Source organism: Neofelis nebulosa, chromosome 12 (assembly GCF_028018385.1).
Source record: "Neofelis nebulosa isolate mNeoNeb1 chromosome 12, mNeoNeb1.pri, whole genome shotgun sequence".
Lineage (NCBI taxonomy): Eukaryota > Metazoa > Chordata > Mammalia > Carnivora > Felidae > Neofelis > Neofelis nebulosa.
Window position 1 is genome coordinate 66,595,626 of NC_080793.1, and position 26,858 is coordinate 66,622,483.

Consider the following 26,858-nt stretch of genomic DNA (forward strand, 5'->3'; position numbering starts at 1 on the left):
CAACTCTGACAGGGTAGATATATTTAAAATAATCTTTGTATTTCTACATATCAGGAGGTATTCTTGTATCAACTACAAAACATCACTTGCTTGACTTTTCAAGTAAAACTGAACCCTCCCTTTTTATTCTGCTTAACTCCTCCTCACTTCCCCTCAGATTTTATCTGCCTGTCTACTAGACTCTTATTTCCTTCCTTTTAGAATCTCATTCCAGAAATCAAACCTATTGAATTTTCATTTTCTACCTCTCCACAGGCTACTTCCTCAGGAAAATCCTACCTACCCTAAGCGGGAGGGGGATGGAAAACCTGGCTTCCTGCATCCTTGTCCAATCTGGTTTCAAGCTATTTTCCCGGCACGGAGACCATACTCCCTTTGCATCCGTGTCCTCTAGCCAAAGGGCCTGCTCAACAGTCTGTCCCTAAATATGACATGCTCTTTGGACTAGGCAGTGGCCATACCTGGAGTGTTCCCATAGCCACCTGCCAAATTCTATTCTGTCTCCATACCCAGTTCAAGTGCAATCACCTCCTGAAATCCTTCCTTACTCTCTATTCTCCCACCCTTCACCAAACTGTATGTGGCAATATACAGTTTGACTTTAAAAGTAATAGGAACTGAGAGAAATCAGGGATGCAAAGAATATTTTGAGATTACTTTATAAAGAAGTTGGCACTCGCCTGGGCTCTAGAAGAATCAATAGGCCAAGGGAGGAAGACAGAGTGTTTTCTTTTCTGCATGAAAGCAATTGAACTTGTCATGTAAAGAATAATTCATAGTCTAACCCTAATAGATCCTTTCATTTACTTGTAAAAATTAATATAATTTAAGAATAAAATGTATTCTATAGAGCAGTTGTCACCACTTTTGTCCCTGGTGGCCGATAATAAGGCAGCTTGAGAATCCCATCCATCCAAGCCTGTTAACATCACCTCTTCACCCTAACTGGAATCATTTGCTTCTCTTCCATGGATTCTTGAGTACACTCCCCATAGCTGCAGTTCTAAATCTTTTCTTAACTTTCCAGTTCCATGCCTGCTGACTCATTCTCGGCTAACTATTTGGCCTCCCACTTTACTGAGATTATTTCAAATCTCTGAAACTCCCTCATGGCTCAAGTATCTGTAGTTCTTCACAACTATTGCCTTCTCCTTTTTGACTCAAAGAAAACAATAGTATCCCTTCTCCCCAAAGCTAATTCCTTTCCCCTTGAATCCTAGCTTCTGGGGTATGAAAGGGCCAAATGAATAGCACTCTTCTTGCCCACTCAAATTCTGAACACACTGAAATATAAGATGAGGATATGGCAGAGGGATACCAAAATATCACTATTATTACAGGTGAAGGTTAAACTGGAGAATATGGTTTAGTGTGGGAGCCAAAGGTACCTGAAAACTCAATCCCAAAATTCAATAGATTTACCCCCAGGGTCACAGGAAACACTGGATCAGGTCAAAGCTCCCACAAAAGGTACCCTCTCCAGGTAAGAATTAGGGCCTGGAGAAGTAAGGAGAATAGCCCTCCAAGGTCAGGACTGCTGGCCTAAAAGCAAAAGGGAGGAACTCAAAGGAACAGAACATGCTCGATTTCTTCTTCCCGCTCCACCTCCTTTAAGAGGGAAGGAGTAAAGTGATCAAGAATTTTACAGTAATTAAGCACCCTTCACAAGACAGGAAATATCAGAAATAAGAAGCTTTCCCTCAAACTCTATCTCCTCCTACTAATTTGGAATCTTCTTACATTTGACAAAAAATGTTTTTCTCTTGCCAACATCTTCTTCCTCTCAGTGTTTCTATCCTATTCCCAATGTTTCAAACACTCCCAGGGGCTGCCATCTTCAAAAACAAACATTGCAATATATCCATATCAAAGCAGTATGTTATACACCTTAACCTAATACAATGTTGTATGTCAATTACATCAATTAAACTGGAAAAAAATAAAAACAAACAAAAACATTCGACCCTGCTGCCTATGTTAACTAAGTTTTTATTTCTTTGCATTCTGGAACTGACAGATTCCTTAGGGCTTAATGCAACTGTCTAGTTCTACAAATCATGACAATGAGGCCCAGAGAGGTAAAGCAATGTGCCAAGGTCACTCATTTCTGATGCTTTTCTCCTTGCCAATTCTTTCCCTTGCAATTCTCATTCTCCAGCTCTTGTAGCCATTGTCTTTATGTTGTCCAAGTCATAAATCAAATGTCTCCTCCTAAGACTGTCTTCCTGTATTCCCATGCTCCCATTCCTATCCTTCAAGTCATATGGACTAGACTCATTTCATACTGTAATAGCTTTGTGGGGAAAGGAGAATTTTTAGGCCAGCCCCAGAAGATTCAGAAGATCACGGTCACCTCTGCATGGTTTCCAACCTAAGCTGTGTACAATATGTATGTAAGTCTGTTAAACTCGTTGCTTATTACACCTATTTCCTCCTTGCCTTGGATTCTTAGATGACCTGAATCTCCTTTCTCGACAAGTTCACAACTCTCACTGATGTCCCTAAACAGCCCCACGTTTAGGGAAGAACTGAACTAACTGTGGTTGCAAATGCGAGTACGTGGCCACCTTGTAAGGCTTCTCTCAGCAAATAGTAACCATATTTCTAAGCAGTCTGTTGACTTCAGCACTTTTTGCTATTATTGTGCTCCAATTTAAAATGCCAGTTTGTCTCACTGAAGCATTTTTCCATTCTCTGTCATAAGCCATAACATATAAAATTCCCCCCCTTTATCAAACCCAATGGTTAGTTTCCAGTGGCTAACCACTGCTGCCTCTAAAATAAGTGTACTGTGTGGTATGTATTTTAAACGCTTAAATGATTGTCTTAGCAACACCAGTAAAGGCTTCAAAAGGATTAACGTACAGCAATATTTTTCTTGAGAAACGTGGGAGGAGGGGGCAAAAGAGAGGATCAAATACTAAACAGTTATGGCACACTGAAGAAACTGCCCTGCCACTTTCACTCGCCAAACAGAAGTGCACACACCTACAAATGTGTAAAATAGCCTCTGTAGAGCCATTCCAGATACCTCTAAAGAAAATAATTTCACTCTCCTTTCAAGCTACAAAGCCACATGTGTGATTCTCATGACCCTTCCCTTATCCTGCCTCATTCTGCAGTTACCTCTACCCTTCCATGGTCTAAAAACAACTAGAGATTCCTGATTCATCTTTGTATGCATGGCCACGTTGAGTAGAACGTACACAGTAGGTTCTCAGCAAATATCTGTGGAATTGACATCTGAGGTCATTTATGACTTCTATGTCTAGCTATCTACAGAGCAGGGATTCTGGCTTGCATAGGTTCTAGTAGAAAGTTATGGCTTAAAAAACATCTTTCTCCAAATGGTTCTCACTTTTTCTTCTCATACCTGTCCCTCTTTATGCCACATCTCTTTCCTTGTAAGCAAGTCAAGGGAAAAGGAGAAATTTACCGTATACCACTGAGCACACTACGAGTGGTTACAAAATATTTCATTCTACAGACTACTTGTTCAGAGGAAGATAGCTTTCTGCTATTCCAAGTGTGTTCCTTCTGTAGAATACAGTGATTGCTCTTAATGACAGCCAGTTTACTTGCTGAAGTATACTGTTTCTGGGCACAGTTCCTCAGACACTCAAATGCATATAATCATAGGAACATAGCTTATTGCTGTGAAATTTGATAAAATAATTTCAGAATTAGAAGGAATCTTAGAAGCACAAATGTATTATTTTGTATTTAGAAATGTCACACTGACATATTACTCTGTAACTTATTTCTTTCACTCAGTGGTTTTGAAATACAGCCATGTAGATACACATAAATCTGGCTCATGTCTTGTAAATGCTGCTTAGTGTCCCTATATGAATATTCTACAATTTATCTACACATTTCCCTACTGATACTTAAATCCTTTTAAATTTGTCATTATTATACACCATGCTACAATGAACATCCCTATATAGGTCTCCTGGTGCAAGTGTTCCCTGGGTGAAACACCTAGAAATTCCATTTGGCCTCAGATTAGTATTGCCACACCAACTTTCTTTTGGTTTGTTTTTAACTGATACATCTTTTTTATCTCTTTATTTTTATTGTTAACTGCTCTGGGTTGTTTTGCCTTGAGTATCCTTTTAAAGCAACAGTTGGCTGTATTTAAAACATATAATTATCATTTTTAATAACTGAGGTTAATTTACTTAACATTTATCATGATTACTGCTATAACAGCACTGATCTCATCTCAACCAATTTATTTTATGTTTTCTTTCTTTTTCTTTCTTTCTTTCTTTCTCTTTCTTTCTTTCTTTCTTTCTTTTTTAAATGTTTATTTATTTTTGAGAGAGAGAGAGAGAGAGAGAGAGAGAGAGAGACAGATCGTGAGCATGGGAGGGGCAGAGACAGGAAGACACAAAATCCCAAGCAGGCTCCAGGCTCTGAGCTGTCAGCACAGAGCATGACACAGGACTCGAACTCACGAAATGTGAGATCATGACCCAAGCCAAAGCCAGAGGCTTAACTGACTGAGCCACCCAGGCGCCCCTATTTTGTGTCTTCTATCTACCATGATTTCTTTGCTACTTAGCTTTTACTTTCTGCTTTTTGCTGCATTTCTGAAATATTTTTTCCCTCTACTGTTTCATAAGTTATACCATCTATTTCTTTAACGTGCCTACTTAACGTCAATCTCTAGTAGTCTTCTAAATAATAAGACCCTAGAAAGTTTTACCCTCAGTCTCTCCTCTTCCCCACTCTCTGATATATCAGCTTCCACATTATTGTTGCTAATGTCTTAATATCACATTGTGGGGTTTTTTAAGTTTATTTATTTTGAGAGGGCATACATGCAAGAGGGGGAGGGGCAGAGAGAGACTGGGAGGCAAGGGAAAATACCAAGCAGCCTCAGTACTACCAGTGCAGAGCCCAACATTGGGCTCAAACTCATGAACTATGAGATCATGACCTGAACTGAAGTCAAGAGTCAGACACTTAACTGAATGAACCACCCAGGCAGCCCAATATCACATCTTTAACAACCCTCATCCAACTTAGGAAAAAAAAAAAAAAGTTAATACTTACTTGTATTTGTTTACCAGATTCCTTACTCATGACTGATTTATGCATTCCATTCATCCTGTCAGGGTTCAATTTTGTCCCAGTTGCTATTGCTACCTGAAAAATTAACTCAAGACTTTGTGGCTTCAAAAAGCAACCATTTGATTCTGTTCCGTGGGTCAGGAATTTGGGTAACACTCAGCTGGGCCATTTTCTGAATCTTATGAAAATGACTACGGCACTCAGTGGTAAGAGGATGGCTCATCTGGGGGCTCTGATGACCAGGAGCAGTCATACACAGCCCATCTAACATAGAGGTTTCAGAAGAGCTGGACAACTTATATGGCAACTGGTGGGCCTCAGAGCACGTGTCCCAAAGGACCAGTTGAAAGCTGAATGACCTTTTCTGACCTAGCCTCAAAAGTCACTGTGGTATCACTCTACCATATCCTATTGGTTTCAAAAAGAGTTGTATAGCTAAGCTAGTCCAGATTCAAGGAGAGGAAACTCAACTTCATGTCTTGATGGGAGAGTGGCTAGGTCATACTGCAGAGTGGCCTGCGAGAAGGTAGACACTGTTATGGCCATTTTGGGAAAATACACTCAGCCACAATTTCCTTGTTACTTAAGTATGTCTTTAGTAATTCTTTCAGGAGTCCATGAGTAGTAAACTTTCAACATCCATATGTTTGAAAATGTCATTATTATATCCTCACTATTGAATGATCACTTAACTAAGTGTAGATTTTAGGCTGATAGTTATTTTCACTTAGTACTTTGAACATATTACTATACTATATTCTGACATTTCTTTGTGCTGATAAGGCATTTGATATTAATCTGCATTTCTTGATATGTATCTGTTTTTTTCTCCCTAGTAGCTTTTATACTTTTTCATTATCTTTGATGTTCTATTGTCTCATTTGATGTATTTAAATGTGAATTTATTTTTATATGGCTTGCTCAAGATTCAGTGTGCTCCTTTAGTCTGAGGAATTCTTTCCATGTATAACGCCAAGTAGACAGAAATTTTCCTTGCCTCTCTATTGAGACAGTGTAATGGAATTTTCTTTCTCCATTTGCCCCTTCATGGCTTCTGGCTTTATACAGGTATCTCAGTTTCAGTTCTCCACAGGTACTAGGTCTATGGCCAAACACCTCTTCCTTGGTATATATCAGGATCCAACCCCCTTGCGATTAAGCCTACACTTTCCCTCTCCATTTTGGTTAACTAGGATAACTCTTTCTTGGTTGTGAATCTGCGTGTGTGTGTGTGTGTTATACTTTGTCCAGCATTTCTAAATACTTGGTAAGTTTTTTGTTTGTTATTGTTGTTTTTTAAGTAGGCTCCACACCCAGCATGAAGCCCAACACGGGGCTTGAACTCACAACCCTGAGATCACAACCTGAGCTCAGATAAAAGAGTCGGACGCTTAACCAACTGAGCCACTCAGATGCCCCCAGCATTTCTAAATACTTGAAGGGGGTGGGTGGGGAATTCCTCATAATTCAGTTCATCTTACTGACCAGAAACCCACGAAATCCACTTTACCAATTAAATGGTCCACAGCCACAAGTCCCCTGGCTTAAGAAGTTTTCATGCAGGCCATGGTTTGCTGTATAACTTTCTAGGCACCATAGCGACAGATTCCCTCCCTTTCATCATCACAGAAGCCTAGAGAGATGATTAAAGACTGAGGGGATAAGAATACATGCAAAGAAGCCAAGATGCAAAGAAAGCTGGACCATATCGCTCATTCATTCAACAACTATGTGGAATCCTCTTCTATTCTCTTTATTAACTTTTTCTCTCTCCCAACCATGTCCTCAAGGAAAACTTTCCAGACCTCACCGATTAAGTCAATTTCCCTATTAGATCTCATAGCACTGTATACTTCTTTATAGCACTATAGTTTTCATTTTACATTTTTTGTTTGATTGTTTAATTAATATTGTTCTTCCTCTTAAATGAAAGAGAGTACCACTTCTGGTAATAGCAGAGTAGCTTATATCAAACCAATCCTCTCATTGATAGCACTCGTAAACTCTAGACATCAACAATAAAAATCTGAAGGTTCATGAGAATGAACAGAAAGCTAACAGAAACTGTAGGGAGTTAACACTTGGGAGAAGGGAATGGCACTGAGTTTCCTGGGTTATTGCTTTTCATCTGAGGGCAGACCCTAGTTGGCACTATACTACTAAAATTCAGACTGAGACCTGCAACCTTACTGGCTAAAAAATCAGAAAACAGAGTTCAGGACTGAGTCAGTACCTGGAAAGTAAAGAAGGAAAACTTCAGAAAAGGTATGAGGCCCATATTCTGCATATATACTGCCTAACTTTCTATGGAACCCCTGAACCATGCATTTAGAGGCAGACCAAATAGTCCAAGTATGGCTAAATGAACTGAAGTAAGATTTCTGCTGCTGCCCACTTCAGGGAAGGCAAAGTTGAAAGTTTAAGTTCAGCCAAGTTAATTGCCTCCTAATACAAATACAAAACATTAATACTCTTCAGAGGAACATAAATCCAGTTTCTACTAAAGTATCAATCACAATGTCCAAGATAAAATCCAAAATTATTAAACACAAAAAGAAACAGGAAAATATGACCCATACTTAAAAAGCAATCAAATGGAAACTGACATGAGTGGACCCAAATATTAGAATGCTAGAAACAGCAAACAAGGACTTTAAAGCAGTTATTAGTATCATAGTTAAGGACACAAATACCATAATGAATGAACTAAGGTACACTCAGCAGAGAAAAAGAAATTTCTTAAAAAAAAAAAAAAAGGAAATTCTAAGAACTGAAAAATACTATGTCTGAAATAAAAAATCTACTGAAGTTTAACAGAGATTATAGAAGAATAAGTAATCTTGAAAATATTTATATAGCAAAAATATTTATATGGCAATATTTATATAGCAAATATTATTATTAGCAATCTGAAGACCAGGGAGAAAAAATATGAATCAATGAACAGAGTCCCAGGTACTTTGGGTCAAAGATTTAACATATATAGAACTGAAGTCCAAGAAGAACAGGTGAATAAGAATGCTGCAGCAAAGAATACATTAAAAAATAATGAGCAGTGACAACAACCAGCACCCAGGTTACGGTTCCTAAATACCATTTTCCAATGAAAGGAACTCCTAGGAGGAAGGGCTGATTCTAGGACTGGGGCAGGAAAAACAGAAGATGAGCCTACAGCATCATATAGATCCCAAAAGTAAGAAAGCTTAAAAAAAAAAAAAAAAAGGCAGTGGGTAGGGGAGAATGGGCATCTCAAAAGGACACAGGAACTAACTGCAGGAGCTTCCAATAGCCAAAAGTAGAACAATCTGAGCAGGAAAATAAATAATGACAGTATTGGATTAGAACCCAAAGAGTAAAATAAACACCTATAACTCAATTTTGATAAAAACAAATGATTGATAAATGGGGAAGAAGGGAACATCTTCCTTAAATAATTCCAAATAACAGAAATTGATACTACCTCTTCCAAAAGGCAGGGGTAAGGCTTAACTTCCTTCCCCTTGAGTATGAGTTCCGCTTAGTGACTCACTTCCAAAGAATAGAGAATGGAAAAGAAGAACTACAAAATTTAGAGAAGAGAAATGTGGCAGACATAAACTTAACCACATTATCGAGGTTAGTATCACCAGTGATAAGTCATTCTGGTATCATTATCCCATCCTATGATTCAATCATTGAGAAGGGCACCTGACCTCTGTAGTATTCTTCTCCAAATCCATAAGCTCAGTTTAAGTATTATAAAACATCTGACAAACCCACACTGAAGGACATTCTAAAAAATATTTGTCCAGTATTCTTCAAAATTGTCAACACAATGAAAAGCAAGTAAAATCTCAAAAACTGTTACAGATTGAAGGAGGCTTAGGGCATGATGATAAAATGTAATGTAGTATCTTAGACTGGATCCCAAAACAGGAAAAGAAGAAAATAAAAAAGGACACTAGTGGGAAAACTGTAGTTATTAGTGGCATTGTGCCAATTTACTTTTATAATTTAACAAATACACCATGATTATGTAAGATTATGGGAAGCTGGGTGATACATATATGGGAACTCTATAGTATCTTTGCAAATCTTCTGGTAAATCTGAAAGTATCACAAAAGAAACCATTTATTTTTAGAATAGTTAAAATTTTCCAAATTTGGTGAGAGATATAAATCTAAAGATTCAAGAATCTGAGAACTCAAGCAAGATAAATGCAAAGGAAACCACAGCTAGGTGTGACACAAACTGCTAAAAACCAAAAATAAGGAAAAAAATCTTGAAACTAGCCAGAACAAAATGATATTACATACAGGAGGAAAATGACACAAATGACATCTGGCCTCTCATCAGAATAACACTTATCAGAAATCATGGTAGCTCAGAAAACAATGGAATGATATCTTGTAAGTGTTTAATGAATTTGGGGAAGCACATTTGCCTCAAATATATTAGTCCTAAAATACTATTTATTTTATAAGAACAATTTATTAGGAAGCTCTTGTTTTTGTGCTTAGCATGACGGCAACCCATTTCCGCTTAAATTATCCAAACTTCTGAATAAAGGGGGCCTGGACCAATTTCTACTTTAATTTAAAATTGGTATTTCCTCTTACTTACTTTTAAATTTTTAATTCTTTGTATTTAAAGACAAATGTATACTCTAAAAGACTAACCCTCTCTCCAAAATACCTGGCTCTTTCCTTCTCAGTAGAAATGCTCATGAATCACGGACAAGTTGACATAGCATGGAGCAGGTTTTCCACCCAAAAGTTTGAGTAGCTATTAAAGTGTCTGGCCCCTCAGAACTCTTCTTTCAGCTGCTCATTTTAATACCTTGCCAATTTGATAGCAATGGTTCACTGATGCCTTAAACAGTTAATAAACTTTCAAAGTTGAAGTTTTTTTTTTTTTTTTTTTTTTTTTTTTGTCAACATTTTTTATTTATTTTTGGGACAGAGAGAGACAGAGCATGAACGGGGGAGGGGCAGAGAGAGAGGGAGACACAGAATCGGAAACAGGCTCCAGGCTCCGAGCCATCAGCCCAGAGCCTGACGCGGGGCTCGAACTCACGGACCGTGAGATCGTGACCTGGCTGAAGTCGGACGCTTAACCGACTGCGCCACCCAGGCGCCCCCAAAGTTGAAGTTATTTTTAAACAGCAGAAACAAGCCAATCAGATAATCACCATTATCTCTGGTACAGTTTTGATCTTTGAGTTTAGGATATGCCAATATGCCTTCAGTCACTTTATTTGGTTTCCAGCATTTTAACATTAAGCTTTCCCCTTTTGTTCATTTCTTTTTATTTTTCTTCTACTTCAAGTAAAAATGCAGTGTTGAAACATTAAGCTATATGTTTTAACTGAACAAAGTACCAAGATATTCAGAGTTTAAATTCCCTCTGGAACCCTAATTCTAACAGCCTGCACTGCACCCCCACCCCGCCCGTGGTATAAATATATGCTACAATAGGGTCTTTCATTGCAAAACTCATACCTGTGAGGCAATGTCATTTATCACTGAGTAAATAATGCAAGATAACATACTGAAAAGGGGATTTTGCTTTATTCCCTTAACTATAAATAAAAATATGTAGCACTTTTCAGGATTACCATGTGGTATGATATGTATGATTTAATAAAGATTAAATACCAATCTTTAAACCAAACTGTAAATAAGATAAACTATGGTCTCTGGTCTCAAGTTTTAAATAGACTCTCTTTTCTTTAAATTTACTGCTTTCATGAAGCATATAAGGGTGACTGCATATAATTTGTGATCCTGCAATGAAAGAGCTATTGTGATATGTATATGTGGGGGAAAAAACACAACAACTGGAGTTAATGTTGTTGTGGGAATTAAAGAAAGTGCCTGTGATGAAGATCAGTGCAGTGAGGCCAAGTCAGAACTAGAGTCAAAGGCCTTTTTCCGGATAAAGAAAGCAAATCACTGTCAGCTGTGGCTTGATTTATATATTATAACCAGTCGGGGCGGGGGAGGGGGGGAGGGGGGGAGGGGGGAGGGAGAGAGGTCTAACATGTGAAAACAGAAAACAAAAACTGATTTTACTCACATCAGTATATGACTGCCCTGAATTATGTTTGAACATGATGTGATATGATGGAATTCAGCTTCCCTGATGGCAGCTTGTGTTTATTCTGGCTATTCTGATCCCATCTCAGCATCCAGATGCCATTCCTCTCTGGTGCCTAATGTGTTTATGCTCACAGTATCAGCAGGCATTGGGTTGCAAAGATCAGATTGGAAGTGATTTCACTCTATTTTCAAAGAGAAAAGAATTTATCCCTTTGATTGCTACTTGCTTGCAAAGTAGAACTTGTTCGTTTTCTAAAAGTGCCACTTAAACTAAATTATAGCAGAGTGATCGCAAAAGGATTCCTAGGAGAACACATTACAGTTACAAAAAATAGAAATTTCACTTTTCTACTCCTTTTTCAAGAAGTCATACTGACCAGCAAAGGCAGTGGAAAAGTTCTTTACCTGCTGAACTGCAACATCTCATTCCTCCTTAGGAGATGTATCTTCATCAACACTGATTTGTTTCCTGGCACTAACAACAATTAAAGGTTTCATATAAACATCTAAACTTTAAAACTAGAAAACAGCTTTTCTGTGTCAAAACTGTTAGACATGTCAATAGAACACAACAAAGAACTCATCAATCATAGCGTGGCCTGTTGTGGATACACCTCTCCAGACAAGCTGACTTTGTCCTCACAGAATCCCTTTATCCTTCCCCCTTCCTGTGCTCTTTGCCGTCTTGCTGATGGCACAAGACCTACTAACATATACTGACAACTCTCCATTATCCAGAGGCAAAGGCCATGATTTGTCAGGGTTTTTTTTTTTTTTTAAGTGCCTTTATGGGGGCGCCTGGGTGGCGCAGTCGGTTAAGCGTCCGACTTCAGCCAGGTCACGATCTCGCGGTCCGTGAATTCGAGCCCCGCGTCAGGCTCTGGGCTGATGGCTCGGAGCCTGGAGCCTGTTTCCGATTCTGTGTCTCCCTCTCTCTCTGCCCCTCCCCCGTTCATGCTCTGTCTCTCTCTGTCCCAAAAATAAATAAAAAACGTTGAAAAAAAAAATTTAAGTGCCTTTATGAAAAACTGGACACTAGCGAAAAGCAATGAAAACATCTGTTAGAGATAATCTATCTAGAAGAAGAAATAATTGATGTTTACTGTAATACTATTCTATTCTATTTTTATTCTTTATCCCCTTTTACAGATGAGGAAATGATGTGGGGAGAAGCTAAGTGTCCAAGATTACCAAGATTTGAACTCAAGTAGTTGGACTCCAGAGTGCTCTTGCCCTCTACTGCAGGGCAATCCCACAGAGTAACCACGCATGCCACCGTGTGTTAATGTCACAGGTAAAACCAAACAGAAGCCCATCATAGAAAACCGCAAAGGTGAAGGGAAAACCTAGAAGTGGGTACAGGAGTATGAAGGGAGCAAAATTAGGTCAGGGAAGGGAGGGGTGAGGACAAACAACAGACACTGCATCTCTGCCCAGCTCTTGTCCCATTCTAATACTTTTTTTTAAGTTGTTTTGTTGTTGTTGTTGTTGTTGTTTTTGGTGTTGTTGTGTTTTTTGTTTTGTTTTGGTTTTTGAGAGAGAGAGAGAGAGAGAGCACAAGGAAGGGAGGAATAGAGAGAGAGAATCCCAAGCAGGCTCTGTGTTGGCAGCACAGAGCCTGATGTGGAGCTCGAACCCACAAACCATGAGATCATGACCTGAGCCAAATCAAGAGTCAGATACTTAACCAACTGAGCCACCCAGGTGCCCCTCCCCCATTCTAATACTTAAGAGAGAAGTCCATGAAAATGAGAAATTAATTAACAGATGATTTTGACAGGTAGAGGGTTTTAAGGTGCATTTCAAATATTATAATGTTTACAGTACCTAAAACATACTTGTATTTTTTCATACTTTTAATGAATAACAATTGTGTTTCTAAATATCAGATGTAAGTTTAATTAAATAATTTTATGTTAAGTCCATTTCTTACCACATTTTTATTCTTCTTTGAACCATGATCAGGATTATACGACGCCCACTCACCATCTCCCCAGGACTCTGTCTCTCAGTAACTCCTATTTACTGAGCAGTGATTTGAGTATGAAGCTGAATTTCCCAGGCTGGACCCATGCTGTTTCGAGCCATTTCACCAATGCTCTCAACAGGGCTTCTGAGTCCCTGCTCACTGAACTCGGACCACATCAGTGTTTCACCCCTGTAATGCCCTACCGTGCATTTTCCGGTTTTGAAGCCACAGAGACTTGCGAGTTCCCATCCATTTCTCCTGCTAACCACCCTCAGTTTGCCATCTACCAGCAGTTACTGGGTTATGCTCCATTCCTGTTCAGGCAGAGCCCATTCCCACCCCCCCAGGCTCACTCATGACCTCTGCTCTCCACTCCTGCTCCTGCCATGAACACGGCCACCGCCTCCTTCCTTCCCACATCTACTCTCCCACCTCCCAGCTGATAGGAGCCTTTAAAGCTGCTCAGGTTCTCCTACAGCAAACAAAACAAAATAAAACAAAACAACAACAACAACAACAACAAAAAACCCCAGTAACAGCAAAATATGCTTTCCCTTACTTGGCCCAACAGTACCATTCGAGCTTTTGCCTCTGTCTTACTATCAAACTTTCCCAGCCAATAGCCCATACCCTCTTCTATTTTATGATCACACATTTCTTACAATGTTGAAATCTGGTATCTGACCATACCACTTCACTAAAAGTTTATTTTTAAACATTCACAGGGATTTTCTTCTTGCCAAATCTAGCTTGACCTCAGTCCTTTTCCTTGACTCTCTGTGGCATCTGTCACTACTAATCTCCCATCACCTCCAATGATTCCTAGGAGACTATACTGTCTACACCCCCTCTTACATCTCTGCTCTCAGACATTGGATGTCCCCCAGGCTCACAGTCCTGGGCCCTCTTCTCATTCTGGAATCTGTCTTTTGCTCACATCTCTGGTACTCAACTAACCTCCCTATGGAAAGGACTCAGCTCCTTACCTCCAGCTCTGTCTTTAAGTCCCTGTCCTTACCTTCAAAGCAATACTTCTCAAACTATCTGTGGCGAAGGGCTAGTTATTTTTTCCCGTTACAGGTCAACACTTTTGTAAAACATAATGAAAACAAATCACAAAAAGAAAAAAAACCCTACAAAACACAAGCCCTGATTATTTTATCATCGGATTTAACACAAGCGCAACCAGAATAAACCATAACATGGGAAAGAAGAAAATAATTACTATAATAGTTTTTTTAATGTTTATTTATTGAGTGAGAGAGAGAGAGAGAGAACGAGAGGGGGAAGGGCAGAGAGAGAGGGAGAGAGAGAAACCCAAGCAGCATCCGTGTTGACATGGGGCTCAATCTCAGGACCATGAAATCATGACCTGAGCTGAAATCAAGAGTGGGACACTCAACTGACTGAGCCACCCAGGCACCCCACTATAATAGTTTTTAAATGATTACTCTCTGTTTGAGCACTGGCTGGCAGACTACTCCTTAAGGAGCACTGCTCCAGAGGCCTGCAGGGCATGGACTGGGCCCCTACCATTCCCTAACACACACCAACTTCCACACTTCTGTCTGCTATGGCAGCATCACCTTCCACTGGGTCTAAGAGTTCTGCCTCATCTTGACTCCTCCCTCCTTTGTAACTCTACCCAATCAATTATCAACCTTTAAATTCTACTCCTTCAAATTCTTTCTTTTATCCAGCTCTTCTCCACATTGCCTGGGACAACTCTAATCCATACACTAAGACCACACACTTGAACTATTATACAACAACCCTCTAAATGAGTCTCCATGGGTGGTGAGCAGTCATTAGTGCTATTTACAAATATTCCCAGTTCTTCTTCCCCAGTCCCTAATCCTCATACATAGAAGGACTGCAATTTCTGGTAGCCTGTGACTGCCATCTAGTTCTAGCCAATAAGTTATAAATGGAAGCATGAGTGTCACTTCCAGGCCTAATATTTAATTGCTAGTGCATGACCTTCCAGAGTGCTCTCTTCTCTCTTTGGGCAAACAAAACATGAGAGGGTGGCTTTTCTGTCAGCCTGGATGATTATAAGTAGAGTCCCCAGTTGAGCTGTGATAGACATGCAGCATTAGCAGGAAACATACCTTTACCTTGTTAAAACCACAAAGATTTTAGAGTTATTTGTTACTATGCTAACTTAACCTATTCTGACTCATACACTCTGTACCAAGCCTCTCCTCTCTCTAAAACCATACTTACCACGACTGATTCTTGAAGTGTGAATTTAATATCCTGGCTCTACTAAAAAAAAAAAGCACCTTGAATGAATTTCTATTAAAGAAAAATGCAAACTCCTTGGCATTCAGAACTCTTACCAACCTATTTTTTCAGTCTTATCCTACCAGACTAACCTCTCATTTCCTGAACTGTCAGGCTCCCTTCCAGTCACCCACCAACCCACGCCCCCAAAAAAAGGAACACTTCCCTTCTCTCTTCTCTTTATGGTAAATAATCAATTCTATCTACTCAATCAAACTTTCCCCCACAGCTCTACCAACAGCTAACACTGAATACTTGTTAAGTGCTAGGTTTTGTTCTAAGCATTTGTCATGTATTAACTAATTTACTCCTCAAGTAACTCTATGAGATGAGTACTATTATTATTAAACTCATTTTACAGATGAGGAAACTAAAACATGCGGATTAAGTAACTTGCTCAAAACCACACAGCGAATAAATGACAAAGCCGGATGAACCCAGCAGCCCATCCTCCTAACCACTGCCCTCTACTGCTTCCAGGACACTCTGTCTCCCCTTCCACTGAACTTCCAGGACACTCTGGAGATCTCCCCAGTACATAACCTTGTGCCCTGCATGACCAGTCACTGATGCGTGCAGGCTTTCTCTATTAAGCTAGACTGTAAGTTCCTGAAGGTCAGGGAGCCACGTTACCATGTTTTGTATCAGTCAGTAAAACGCTGCTGAAAGAGTCCCTTCTGTGATAAAAGCACAGGTCTACCAGACAGGAGATCTGTTAATCATGGTTTTCATTTTCTGTATTTGATGATGCTTTGACATCTTGGGGCCCTGCTGCCCCCAGACAGACAAGTCTTTCCAGGGCTAGCCAATATGCAAATCAACCAATCCAGAATTCACATCCCCAACCACCTCTTTTTATCTTTTTAATTTTCTCTTTATTTTATTTTTCTTAATATAATTTATGGTCAAGTTAGCTAACACACATTGCATACAGTATGCTCTTGGTTTCGGGGGTAGATTCCCATGATTCATCGCTTACATACAACACCCAGTGCTCATCCCAACAAGTGCCCTCCTCAGTGCGCATCGCCCATTTTCCCCTCTCCCCAGCCCCCATCAACCCTTAGTTTGTTCTCTGTATTTAAGAGTCTTTTATGGGTTTGCCTCCCTCTCTGTTTGAAACTATTTTTTTCCCCTTCTCTTCCCCCATGGTCTTCTGTTCAGTTTCTCAAGTTCCACATATGAGTGAAAACATAGGATATCTTTCTCTGACTGACTTATTTCACTCAGCAGAATACCTTCCAGTTCCATCCACGTCATTGCAAATGGCAGGATATATATAAACCACATCTTCTTTATCCATTCATCAGTTGATGGACATTTGGGCTCTTTCCATGATTTGGCTATTGTTCAAAGTGCTGCTATAAACATTGGGGGTATACGTGCCCCTATGAATCAGCACTCCTGTATCCTTTGGATAAATTCCTAATAGTGCAATTGCTGGGTTGTAAGGTAGTTCCATTTTTAATTTTTTGAGGAACCTCCACACTGTTTTCCAGAGCGGCTACACCAGTTTGCATTCCCAGCAGTGCAAGAGGGCTCCCATTTCTCCACATCCTCACTAGCATCGGCTGTTTCCTGAGTTAATTTTAGCCACTCTGACCAGTGTGAGGTGGTATCTCAAGGTGGTTTTGATTTGTATTTCCCTGATGATGAGTGATGTTGAGCATTTTTTCATGTGTCAGTTGGCCATCTGGCTGTCTTCTTTGGAAAAGTGTCTATTCATGTCTTCTGCCCATTTCTTCACTGGATTATTTGTTTTTAGTGTGTTGAGTTTGGTTAGTTTTTTATAGATCTTTGGATAATAACCCTTTATCCAATATGTTTGCAAGTGTCTTCTCCCATCCTGTTGGCTGCCTTTTAGTTTTTTTGATTGTTTCCTTTGCAGTGCAGAAGCTTTTTATCTTGATGAAGTCCCAATAGTTCATTTTTGCTTTTATTTCCCTTCCCTTTGGAGACATGTTGAGTAAGAAGTTGCTCCCAACCACCTCCTTTAATACTCATACACCAAGCCAATATTCCCCCAGCCCCAATTCTTCCCAGGGCAAGCTATCAAGGACTAGGGACCACCCCAAAAGCCCAGACCCCTCCAAAAGGACTCAAACTAGCCAGTCCTAAGTCTGCTGACTTTGCCCTGCCTGGTCTTCCCCAGAAACCACAATAAAGGCTCAGGCTCCTGCTCTACCCTTGCTCTTCTGCCTCCTGACCAACCCTGGTGCTCCCATGTGTGGCTTTAGGGGTATGCCCCCTCCTCTTGGGAACTGTAAATAAGAAACTTTTCTTTCAAAGACAACTCGTCTCCATGTCTGTCACCTGATCATACCTGATTAAAACAAATGCCGGGTCCATGTTAAAACATGTTATCATCCTATTAGGAGCTCTTTGGGAATGCAAACTACATACTTGATATCAGGGAGGATTCTTTTCTTTTTTTTTTTTTTTGTTTTTTTTTTTATTTATTTTTTTTGGGACAGAGAGAGACAGAGCATGAACGGGGGAGGGGCAGAGAGAGAGAGGGAGACACAGAATCGGAAACAGGCTCCAGGCTCCGAGCCATCAGCCCAGAGCCTGACGCGGGGCTCGAACTCACGGACCGCGAGATCGTGACCTGGTTGAAGTCGGACGCTTAACCGACTGCGCCACCCAGGCGCCCTATCAGGGAGGATTCTTAAGGCTCTCTCTTGATTCCATCAATCTCTGTGTTGTTGGAAAGAAGGATTTTCACGGGGGATAGAAGAGATAGAAAAAGGATTTTCAAGGGGGTAGAAGAGACAAAAAATATAGAATAGAATATACTTGGTGAGCTTCATGTTCAGCATAAGGAAAAGAGAAGCCCTAGTTATTTTTCAATTGTCTTTCAGTCTTAATTCTAACAGTTACTATCTTAGCACTGAATTGGTAACTATAATTGTAAAAACACCAAATCTTTAAACTCTGCATTTGTTAGCCGCCTTCTATTTTTTCCATAAGGATTAGCAGTAAAATCCTGAATCCCACAAGGATCTGAAGATAACCATAGGGGCAACAAGGAAAGGTGAAAGCTAAGGATAGTGTAGCCTATCTGCAGCCAGTCTTGGGAAAAATAAAATCCCAGGAAAGGAGTGGGTGGAGGCAGTTCTGAGAGAGAAAACCAGGATAAGCCCCTGAAATCTGCCACCAGGAAAAGAGCATGAAGATCCTACCTTGATTTGAGAAGCAGTCTTAGCAACAAAAGCCAAGGGGTTTCCTAACACTCTCCTAGCTAACTAACACTCAAAGCTAACCAGTATGAATAAGTGCTTAATCGACACTTGTTGAATGAATACCTCAATCTTATAAAATTGAGTATAGTTTTATGACACTCATGAAGATTTAGATATAGTACACTTTGTCATCCTATTAACTTAAACTCTTTGTGTCCTTTACTATATCTCCCTTGAGACAAATATACTGCTTTTCTCCTGTAGCATAAGGTGGTACAATTTTTCAAAGTGCTCTGATATATTTCAAAGTGTTCTTGGAATATTTCTTTGGAGTATCTGCACATTCAGCCATGGACTTTGAAAAAATGCCAGAGAAACTCCCATCCCACAAACGCTCCATGTTTCAGAGGTTCCAGGAACAAAGTGTGGAAGATATCCAGATTATCGCCAGCCAGGAGAATGCCATTCACCCAAAACTTCCCTAGAATGTGTTGGTCCCAAACAAGCAACATGAATCTAAAAGTCCTTGGAAAGACCAAGAAGACCAGAGTCTTTTTCCTTTGGGGACTCAGTCAATTCAGAACTCATCTGGACTATTTAGAAATCTTTGAGAAGGCACTTGACCTTTATATCCCAGTATGAATAACAATTAGCAACTGCATCTAACATCTATTGGGTACTTGCTATGAGATAAGCAAGGCATATTAAATACATAATTTCATTTACTCCTCACTATCCAGTGAGGTCCGTTATCTCCATTTTACAGATGAGTAAACTGAAGCCCAGAGAGGTTAAGATAACTTCCCTAAGTTCACAGTTATTAGATGCCATAGTTGAAATTTAGATTCTTATGGTCTGGCTCTAGACCCTAGATCAGCACTATACTGTATTACCTCAAATACAGTCCAAGCCTAGATCAAAAATACCCATTTCAAGTGCAGCAAAGCTCGTTAGATCCTAACCCTGTAAGTTGAATGACACAAGCAACAGTGAAACAGGTCAAGGACTATCCCCATATCCCCATACAAACATGGACACCCACTGTTACCAGAGTCTTCCCCACCACTCTTAACACCATATTCTGTTGTTTATGGGCAAGAGGGTTTATACTATTCTATAGATCCTACATTTCAAGGAGCAACAAAATCTTCCACATACACCAAATGCAAAGTAAATTTAAATCCTGACCTAATAACACAACTACATAAAACTGCATTATACCAAACAATGCTACATGTTTGTATTCTATGTGTTAAAGATAAAATCATGCATTCATGTAATAATGTAACATTCCATATATCCATGAATAGCCAAAATACTGTCCAGAAACCATTCTTACCATCAGACACTGGACAAGATATTCTAGGAACTGAAAGATGGTGGAAAGGTATTTAAGGATGGAAATTAGAACATGAGAACACAAACTCATGTTGTAGGCCTCCTCAGCTGGCAGAAGTTCCAGCCTTGTTGACATATGCGTCTTTCACACCAACTTCCCCCACTACTCTCCAGAACAAGACAAACTCGGAATGGCTGGGAGAGCCCTCATGATACTGCCCAAGTCTTCTCTTCCAAGCTCAGTTCTTTCACCTGCTACTCACCCAACAATGGTTCTAAAACCTTCATAATCCCAGCTCGTGCTCAAATTCATTCGCTGTCCTCACTGCAGAATTTGAGTACAATGGTTGAAATCAGGCAGGACTTCAGCAGAAGCAAAAGGAAGGGCTATTATTACATGAAGTGCTTTGTACACTACAGGTCCAAGATAAATAACTATTGAACATTTTAGTAGACATAATTCAGTTAATACAGCCTTTAAACATAAAAAGCCACCTGGGTGGCTCAGTCGGTTAAGCATCAAACTTCAGCTCAGGTCATGATCTCACAGTTGGTGACCTCAAGCCCCACAGTGGGTGAACTCGAACACTGCTTTGGGTGAGCCCCGCTTCTCTCTCTCCCTCTCTGCCCCTTTTGGGATTCTCTCTCTCTCTCTCTCTCTCTCTCTCTCTCTCTCTGCCCCTCACTGCACCCTCTCTCTCTCTCTCAAAAAAAAAAAAATTAATTAAAAGAACTGGCTTAATATTTAATAAAGATGAGGGTTTTATCAGACCACCCAGGAATTTTTGTGCTAGGATAAAAGTTAACAAAACTTTTCAAACTCCATTAAGAGAATTAATATAATTTATTATTATCTATAAATATTCATAGAGTGGAAACAAGATCTAGATTAATAGAGCTGGGTTACAGAGTTCAGTAGGGTAAAAATAAAGAAATCGGAAAAGAAAATATAGACAAAAATATCAGCTTTTTCCATAAGATTTCCTCTTCTAGAATTGTTGAAAAACACTATTTTTAAATAGAAACTATTTTGGAAACTCAGTACTTAAAGAGGTATTGTGAAAATAGTTTATTAATGAACATTCTGCTACAGAGAAAAAGTCACTGCTCTGGCTCATAGGAAAATACATTTTACTAGCAAAAACAGATGACAGATACAGACTCCTTGAATCCATGACAACAAGAGACTCAAAATTCAGTTCCCACTCACTGCACGAGGCTCCTCTACAACACACCAACAGAAGTCATCTAGTAGCTATTCAAAGATTCCAGGTATTTTAATTTTTTTTTTTTTAATTTTTCAAAAGTTTATTTCAAGAGAGAGTGAGAGTGGGATAGGGGCAGAGAAAGAAGAAAGAGAATCCCAACTAGGCTCTGCACTGTCAGCACAGAGCCCAATATGGGGCTCGAACCCATGAACTGGGAGGTCATGATCGGGGTCAAGATCAAGAGTCAGACACTTAACCAACTGAGCTACCCAAGTGCCCCAAAGACCTCAGGTATTTTAAAATATTGTTTAGGAGTCCAAAATATCTTTTGGAGTGATGATAATACCTGAAAATTAGACAGAGGAGATGGCTGCACAACTCTGTGAATATCCTAAAAGCCACTGAATTATACAGTTTTAGAGGCTAAATTTTATGGTATGTAAATTACATCTCAACAAAGCTATTTGTTTAAGTAGGCTCTACACCCAATTTAGGGTTTGAACTCATGACCCGGAAATCAAAAGTTGCATTCTCTACCAATAGAGCCAGCCAGGTGCCCCAAAGCTATTATTTTTAAAAGTGGCAAAAAAGAACAGCAAACTGTTTTAACAAAGTCTTACAGTGGTTTTCTTACCCATGTCCTACAGAAGATAGAAAATCTTACATAATTTAGAAAAGACTCAGTAAAAACGTATCAATGATATTAGCAAGGATTAGTATAAGCTTCATGTTTTAAAAGGGCCATTTAAAAGAGATGTACATTGGGGCGCCTGGGTGGCTCAGTCGGTTAAGTATCCGACTTCGGCTCAGGTCAAGATCTCATAGTCTGTGAGTTTGAGCCCCATGTTGGGCTCTGTGCTGTCAGTTCAGAGCCTGGAGCCTTCTTCGGATCCCGTGTCTCCCTCTCTCTCTGCCCCTCCCCCACTCATGCTCTGTCTCTCAAAAAATGAATAAACGTTAAAAAAAATTTTTTTAAATAAAAGAGATGTACATTGACTTGAATAGGAACTTGTAGTTAAAGATCTATGCTACACCCAGTGCACATCTTCCAACATGGCATGGCATTTCAACCTCAGAATTTATTTTGTATATTGTTTTAAAGACTATTTCAAAAAGTGTAAGCCCTGAGTATCTCCTAAACTTCGGTCATGTATGTACCACCTTCAGTATTTTTGCCATCTTCATACCACCTTGTTATTTATTAAATACTTTTTCTTCAATCCACTTTACCACTGACTCAACTTTTATAATATCCATGAAATCATGGGTTTGACTGGCTAATTTACATTTTTCCACCGTATATTAAAATGGACACATAACTATTAAAATTCAAAAGATGCTTATCCATGTACCACTTTAAATCATCTTGCACACAAGTCAAGAAAACACTGGTTTTAAAAAATCAGCTGAGCCTGGTAACATATCTGTATCTACACTTTAAAAACTGTTAAGGAAATCAGAATGTTCAAAAGCCACTTTGCAGCAAAATTTAGGACTGTCCTACTCTATGAAGGCACATTATCAGTGGGAGCCACAGGGCTGGCATTCAGCCAAGAAAACGTATTTGAGAATAACACTGGAGTGGATGGTACAGAAAGATGGCAGGCAGTAGGCCTCCATGAGGGAAGCAGCTGAAAGAACAAGGATGCTAGGTCCTCTTTACAAATTCTTGGGTTCTTGCTACAGCCACAGAGCTGAACTTGGCAGAAGACCGACTGCCTAATGGACAGGTGGGCAGGGCTTTTTATTTATCCTGCTTCCTTCCTGCCAACACCAGTACTGAAAGCCTGCAGAAGGGCCCACTCCTAAAGTAGTATTCTAGGGCAAAGAAAGAGTCTGGGCTCTACCACACCTGTTCCTCCCATCTAGAAGACATATGGGTTAGATTTCATTCTGAAATATTAGCACCGTAGGTGGTTTGAAACAGCTTCCTGAAAGGAGCTTACCCCCATTCCTGATGGGGGATGTCATGACACCATGCCCTCACACCCCTCAAAAAAAAAAAAAAAACACCCTGAAGACACTGGATATCTAACCACTTTTTTTTCACTTCCTTTTCACACTGCAAAGAGGACTACCTCTTTTTGTAGTTATCTATCCTAAATAAGTGACACAATTATAAGTCACTGCCTTTATTCTTATTCATTTCAAGAAGCCCTAACTGAGTCCTAGGTAGTGAGGCATAGAGAAAGCCGGTAACTGAGGCTGTCTCCAAAGAGAACTGGGAGAGGGAAGGGGGGAGGGTGTGAGAGAGAGAGAGAGAGAGAGATGCTTCCTGCCCCAATTTTTGTTCTTGGATCATTTTTCTGGTAACTAGATAAAACAATTTTTATATAATTCTATGCAGTAAAAAATCATATATCATTTTAGATAAATCTACTCCTGCCCCAACAGTGAACTTAGGGTACTAGCCTATAGGCACACTGACACAGTATTTTCTTAATACTATTGATCCCTTTTTGGCTTCTAACACATGGCTTGGAGGCTGCAAAAAGATACACTTTTCCAGTATTTTCTCAACTAAATCCATTCCTTTTCTGTATAAAGTTTTAATATGTAGCCCCATAACTATAAACGTAGGCTTCCTAAAGACTATTTGGAAAACATGAACTATATACAACAAATTTTTAAATCTGACTGGTTTTGTGTTATAATGTTATACTGTCCAACTGGCCTTTGGGGGGCATCTTTAACCTAGGAAGGATACTCATGATTTCTAGAACTTTATCCCAAGCATCTCTATACAATTTACTAGTGAGTATTAAATATTCAGAGAGCTTCACTGCTAGCAATTAAGATTCATATCTGTGAATATCTCCAGCAATTCAGGAACACATCTGTATCTCAGAACTCCTCAAGGATAAAATTGTAATCCAATAAATTACTGCTTTTCTCAAAGATCTAGCACGGTGTTTCTCAAAGCGTAGGCTGAGGATCACATGCATAAGAATGATCTGGTGAGGGGCACCTGGGTTGCTCAATCCATTAAGCGTCTGACTCTTGATTTCGGCTTAGGTCATGATCTCATGATCATGGTGGGGTAAAGCCCCGTGTCATGCTCTGCAAGGACAGCACAGAACCTACTTGGGGTTGTCTCTCTCCCTCTCTCTGCCCTTGCCCTGCTCATGTGCTCTTACTCAAAATAAAGAAACGTAAAAAAAAAAAAAATAATAAGATCTTGTTAAAATACCAACTAGTGAGCTCCAAGAATGTGCATTTCTAACAAATTCCATATTGACACTGCTGGTCTAGCAACCAGACTTTGAGAACCACTGGCTTAATCTAACTCTGGTTATAGTAACTCTGGTCTCCTCCCAATCAACACTGTTTAGGATTCACTGTGGAGTTCAATGATGCTAAAAAATGGCTCCACTTGGCAAATTCTCTAACCACTTTCCATAGGGCTTCTTGTGTAAGACTCTTCTCAGTATCTTCAAGAAGTTTCCATCATTCAGAACTTGTAGTATGGGTGAAAAGTTTGTCCTTTCTTGGCATCTGCAGGGATAAATACCCTTCACATCCCTCCCCTAATTCCTGGACTCTGTCTGACCTTACAGCCCCCACTTCCTACCCTGCGTGGACAACCTTTCTGTCCTCTATAGGAAACCATACTTCCTACAGCAGGAAAGCTGTAGGAAGGGCAAGAGGTCACTCTGTTCCTGTGTTAGGAAACTACATTTCCTTTAGCCAGAAATCAAGACAGACTCCCTCTACTTAGTGATTTATTTGGTGATTGTCACAGGGCTACAGCTACAGACAACCAAGGACAAGGAAAGGAGTACTGTACCCAAAGGCAAAATTTGACAAAATTAGATTCTTTAGAAATAGCATTCAGATCTCAATATTTACACTCTGCTCTTCCATGGGAATAAATATATAACAGATTTCTCCATTGAGAGATAGGTCCACAATTTACACACTACAAATAGGTGTCTCATTCTCTGTAAATGGCTTTCAAATCCATCTCACTGAGGTTTAAAATATATTCCTAGTGATTATCATGGTCTCAGTGGTGAACTGAACATATATGCAGTTCATCCTTCCCAAGAAAAGAGATTTCAACTAATTCCTAGAAACTGAAAAGCATTTGGGAGAAAGATAATAAAGAAAACATATTTGATATAGCTTCAATATCTTAGAAGATCTCCAGGATCTCCATTATCTTTTCAATTTGAATATACAACTGAACATATGTAATTGGAGACCATATTAAAATTAATTAGGATGATTTAAAAGGCAGGTTAAACAGTTTATTTTTCAGGGCGCCTGGGTGGCTCAGTTAAGCATCTGACTTCGGCTCAGGTCATGATCTTGTGGTTTGTGAGTTCAAGTCCTGCATCGGGCTCTGTGCTGACAGCTCAGAGCCTGGAGTCTGCCTCAGATTCTGTGTCTCCCCTTCTCTCTGCCCCTCCCATGCTCTTGCTCTGTTTCTCTCTGTTTTGCAATAATAAATAAACGTTAAAAAAAAAAAATTCATTTTTCTTTGAGACTTCGATATATGCTTAAGGAAAAAGTATAGACCCGGAGAATGATACAGAACAATAGCAACAGGGAAGGATATTTAAAAAAAAATTTTTTTAATGTTTATTTATTTTTGAGACAGACACTGGCAGAATGCAAGTGGGTTAGGGGCAGAGAGAGAAGGAGCCAAAGCAGGCTCCGGGCTCTGAGCTTTCAGCACAGAGCCAGACACGGGGCTCGAACCCACAATCTGTGAGATCATGACCTGAGCCAAAGTCAGATGCTCAACCAACTGAACCACTGAGGTGCCCCAACAGGGAAGGATATTTTTAGGAAAGTTTTCAATTAGCAATAATCGCGCCTCGGATAAATCTCATTGGTTACGATACTGCCACTGCACAAAGCTGGAAGGATATTTTTTAAATGTTAGCCATAAACTGGTTAAATGCTGCAAATACTGCATAACATTAACAATTTACAAGGAGTGTGAAAAATATGACTTTCTTAAATCATTGTAAGAAAATGACTAAACAAAACATATTCTATGACCATGGTATTTCCAGAACCTAAAACACTCTATTAGAAAAGTCATTAAACCATGTTCAGAATCAAAATGATTTGTTACTAACAACAAAGTTCTTGGGCATACGTGTGTTCGAATGCCATCACTGAAGAATCTTATATTTGTCCAATACTGAATGTGGTTGCAGACTGAGCACAAAAATCGTCAAGTGTCATCTGCCGCTAGAGAACAACCGATGGGGATGTAATGCTGCTGCTTTTTAAAGCACAACTTCTGCGATAAAATGTTTCTGGCCTGCTTTTGTACTTAGGATGAATGTCCGTTTTCGTGGTTTGGAGAGAACAACTCATTTCTCCTTTGAGGTGTTAGATCCTAAATACCAAAATTAAGTCCTCAAGAAAAACTGGTCATCGTTCTTTATTGAAGTAACAGATTAATCTTTTTCTTGGAAATCCTCATATTTAAGTATAGAAATAAGGTCATAAAAAATCAGTTCATCACCATTAGGGGATTTAGCCATAATAGGATATTCCTAGACAGAGCTACTTATTATACTAGATCAAACATAGTATAATACTGATCTAATAGATCAGCACTCACAAAAAATAATTCATGTAAGAATCAAGTAAAAATGTCAAGGCTTTTAATGCCACCTACTTACTTCCTATTTTGCAAGACAATACTTGGGATATTACAATAAAACCTACATCAGCTTATATCTGTGGATA

The 26,858-nt window shown here is 39.5% G+C and overlaps 1 protein-coding gene and 1 non-coding gene across 17 annotated transcripts in view; both read right to left on the minus strand.

Moving 5' to 3' along the window:
• The window catches only part of AOPEP (aminopeptidase O (putative)), a 345,091-nt gene that overhangs the window by 309,245 nt on the left and 8,988 nt on the right, over positions 1-26,858 (minus strand). The window contains exon 1 of one of the 16 annotated variants that reach the window (XM_058695508.1): positions 4,190-4,275. The exons of the other annotated variants lie outside the window; for them this stretch is intronic. The gene's annotated coding sequence lies outside the window, so the exon portion shown is untranslated. Of the gene's footprint in view, positions 1-4,189; positions 4,276-26,858 lie in introns of those variants that run through there. 16 annotated transcript variants of the gene reach the window in all.
• LOC131492301 (U4 spliceosomal RNA) lies at positions 25,869-26,013 on the minus strand. Its single transcript, XR_009251998.1, has one exon. It is a non-coding gene; the product is annotated as a U4 spliceosomal RNA (small nuclear RNA).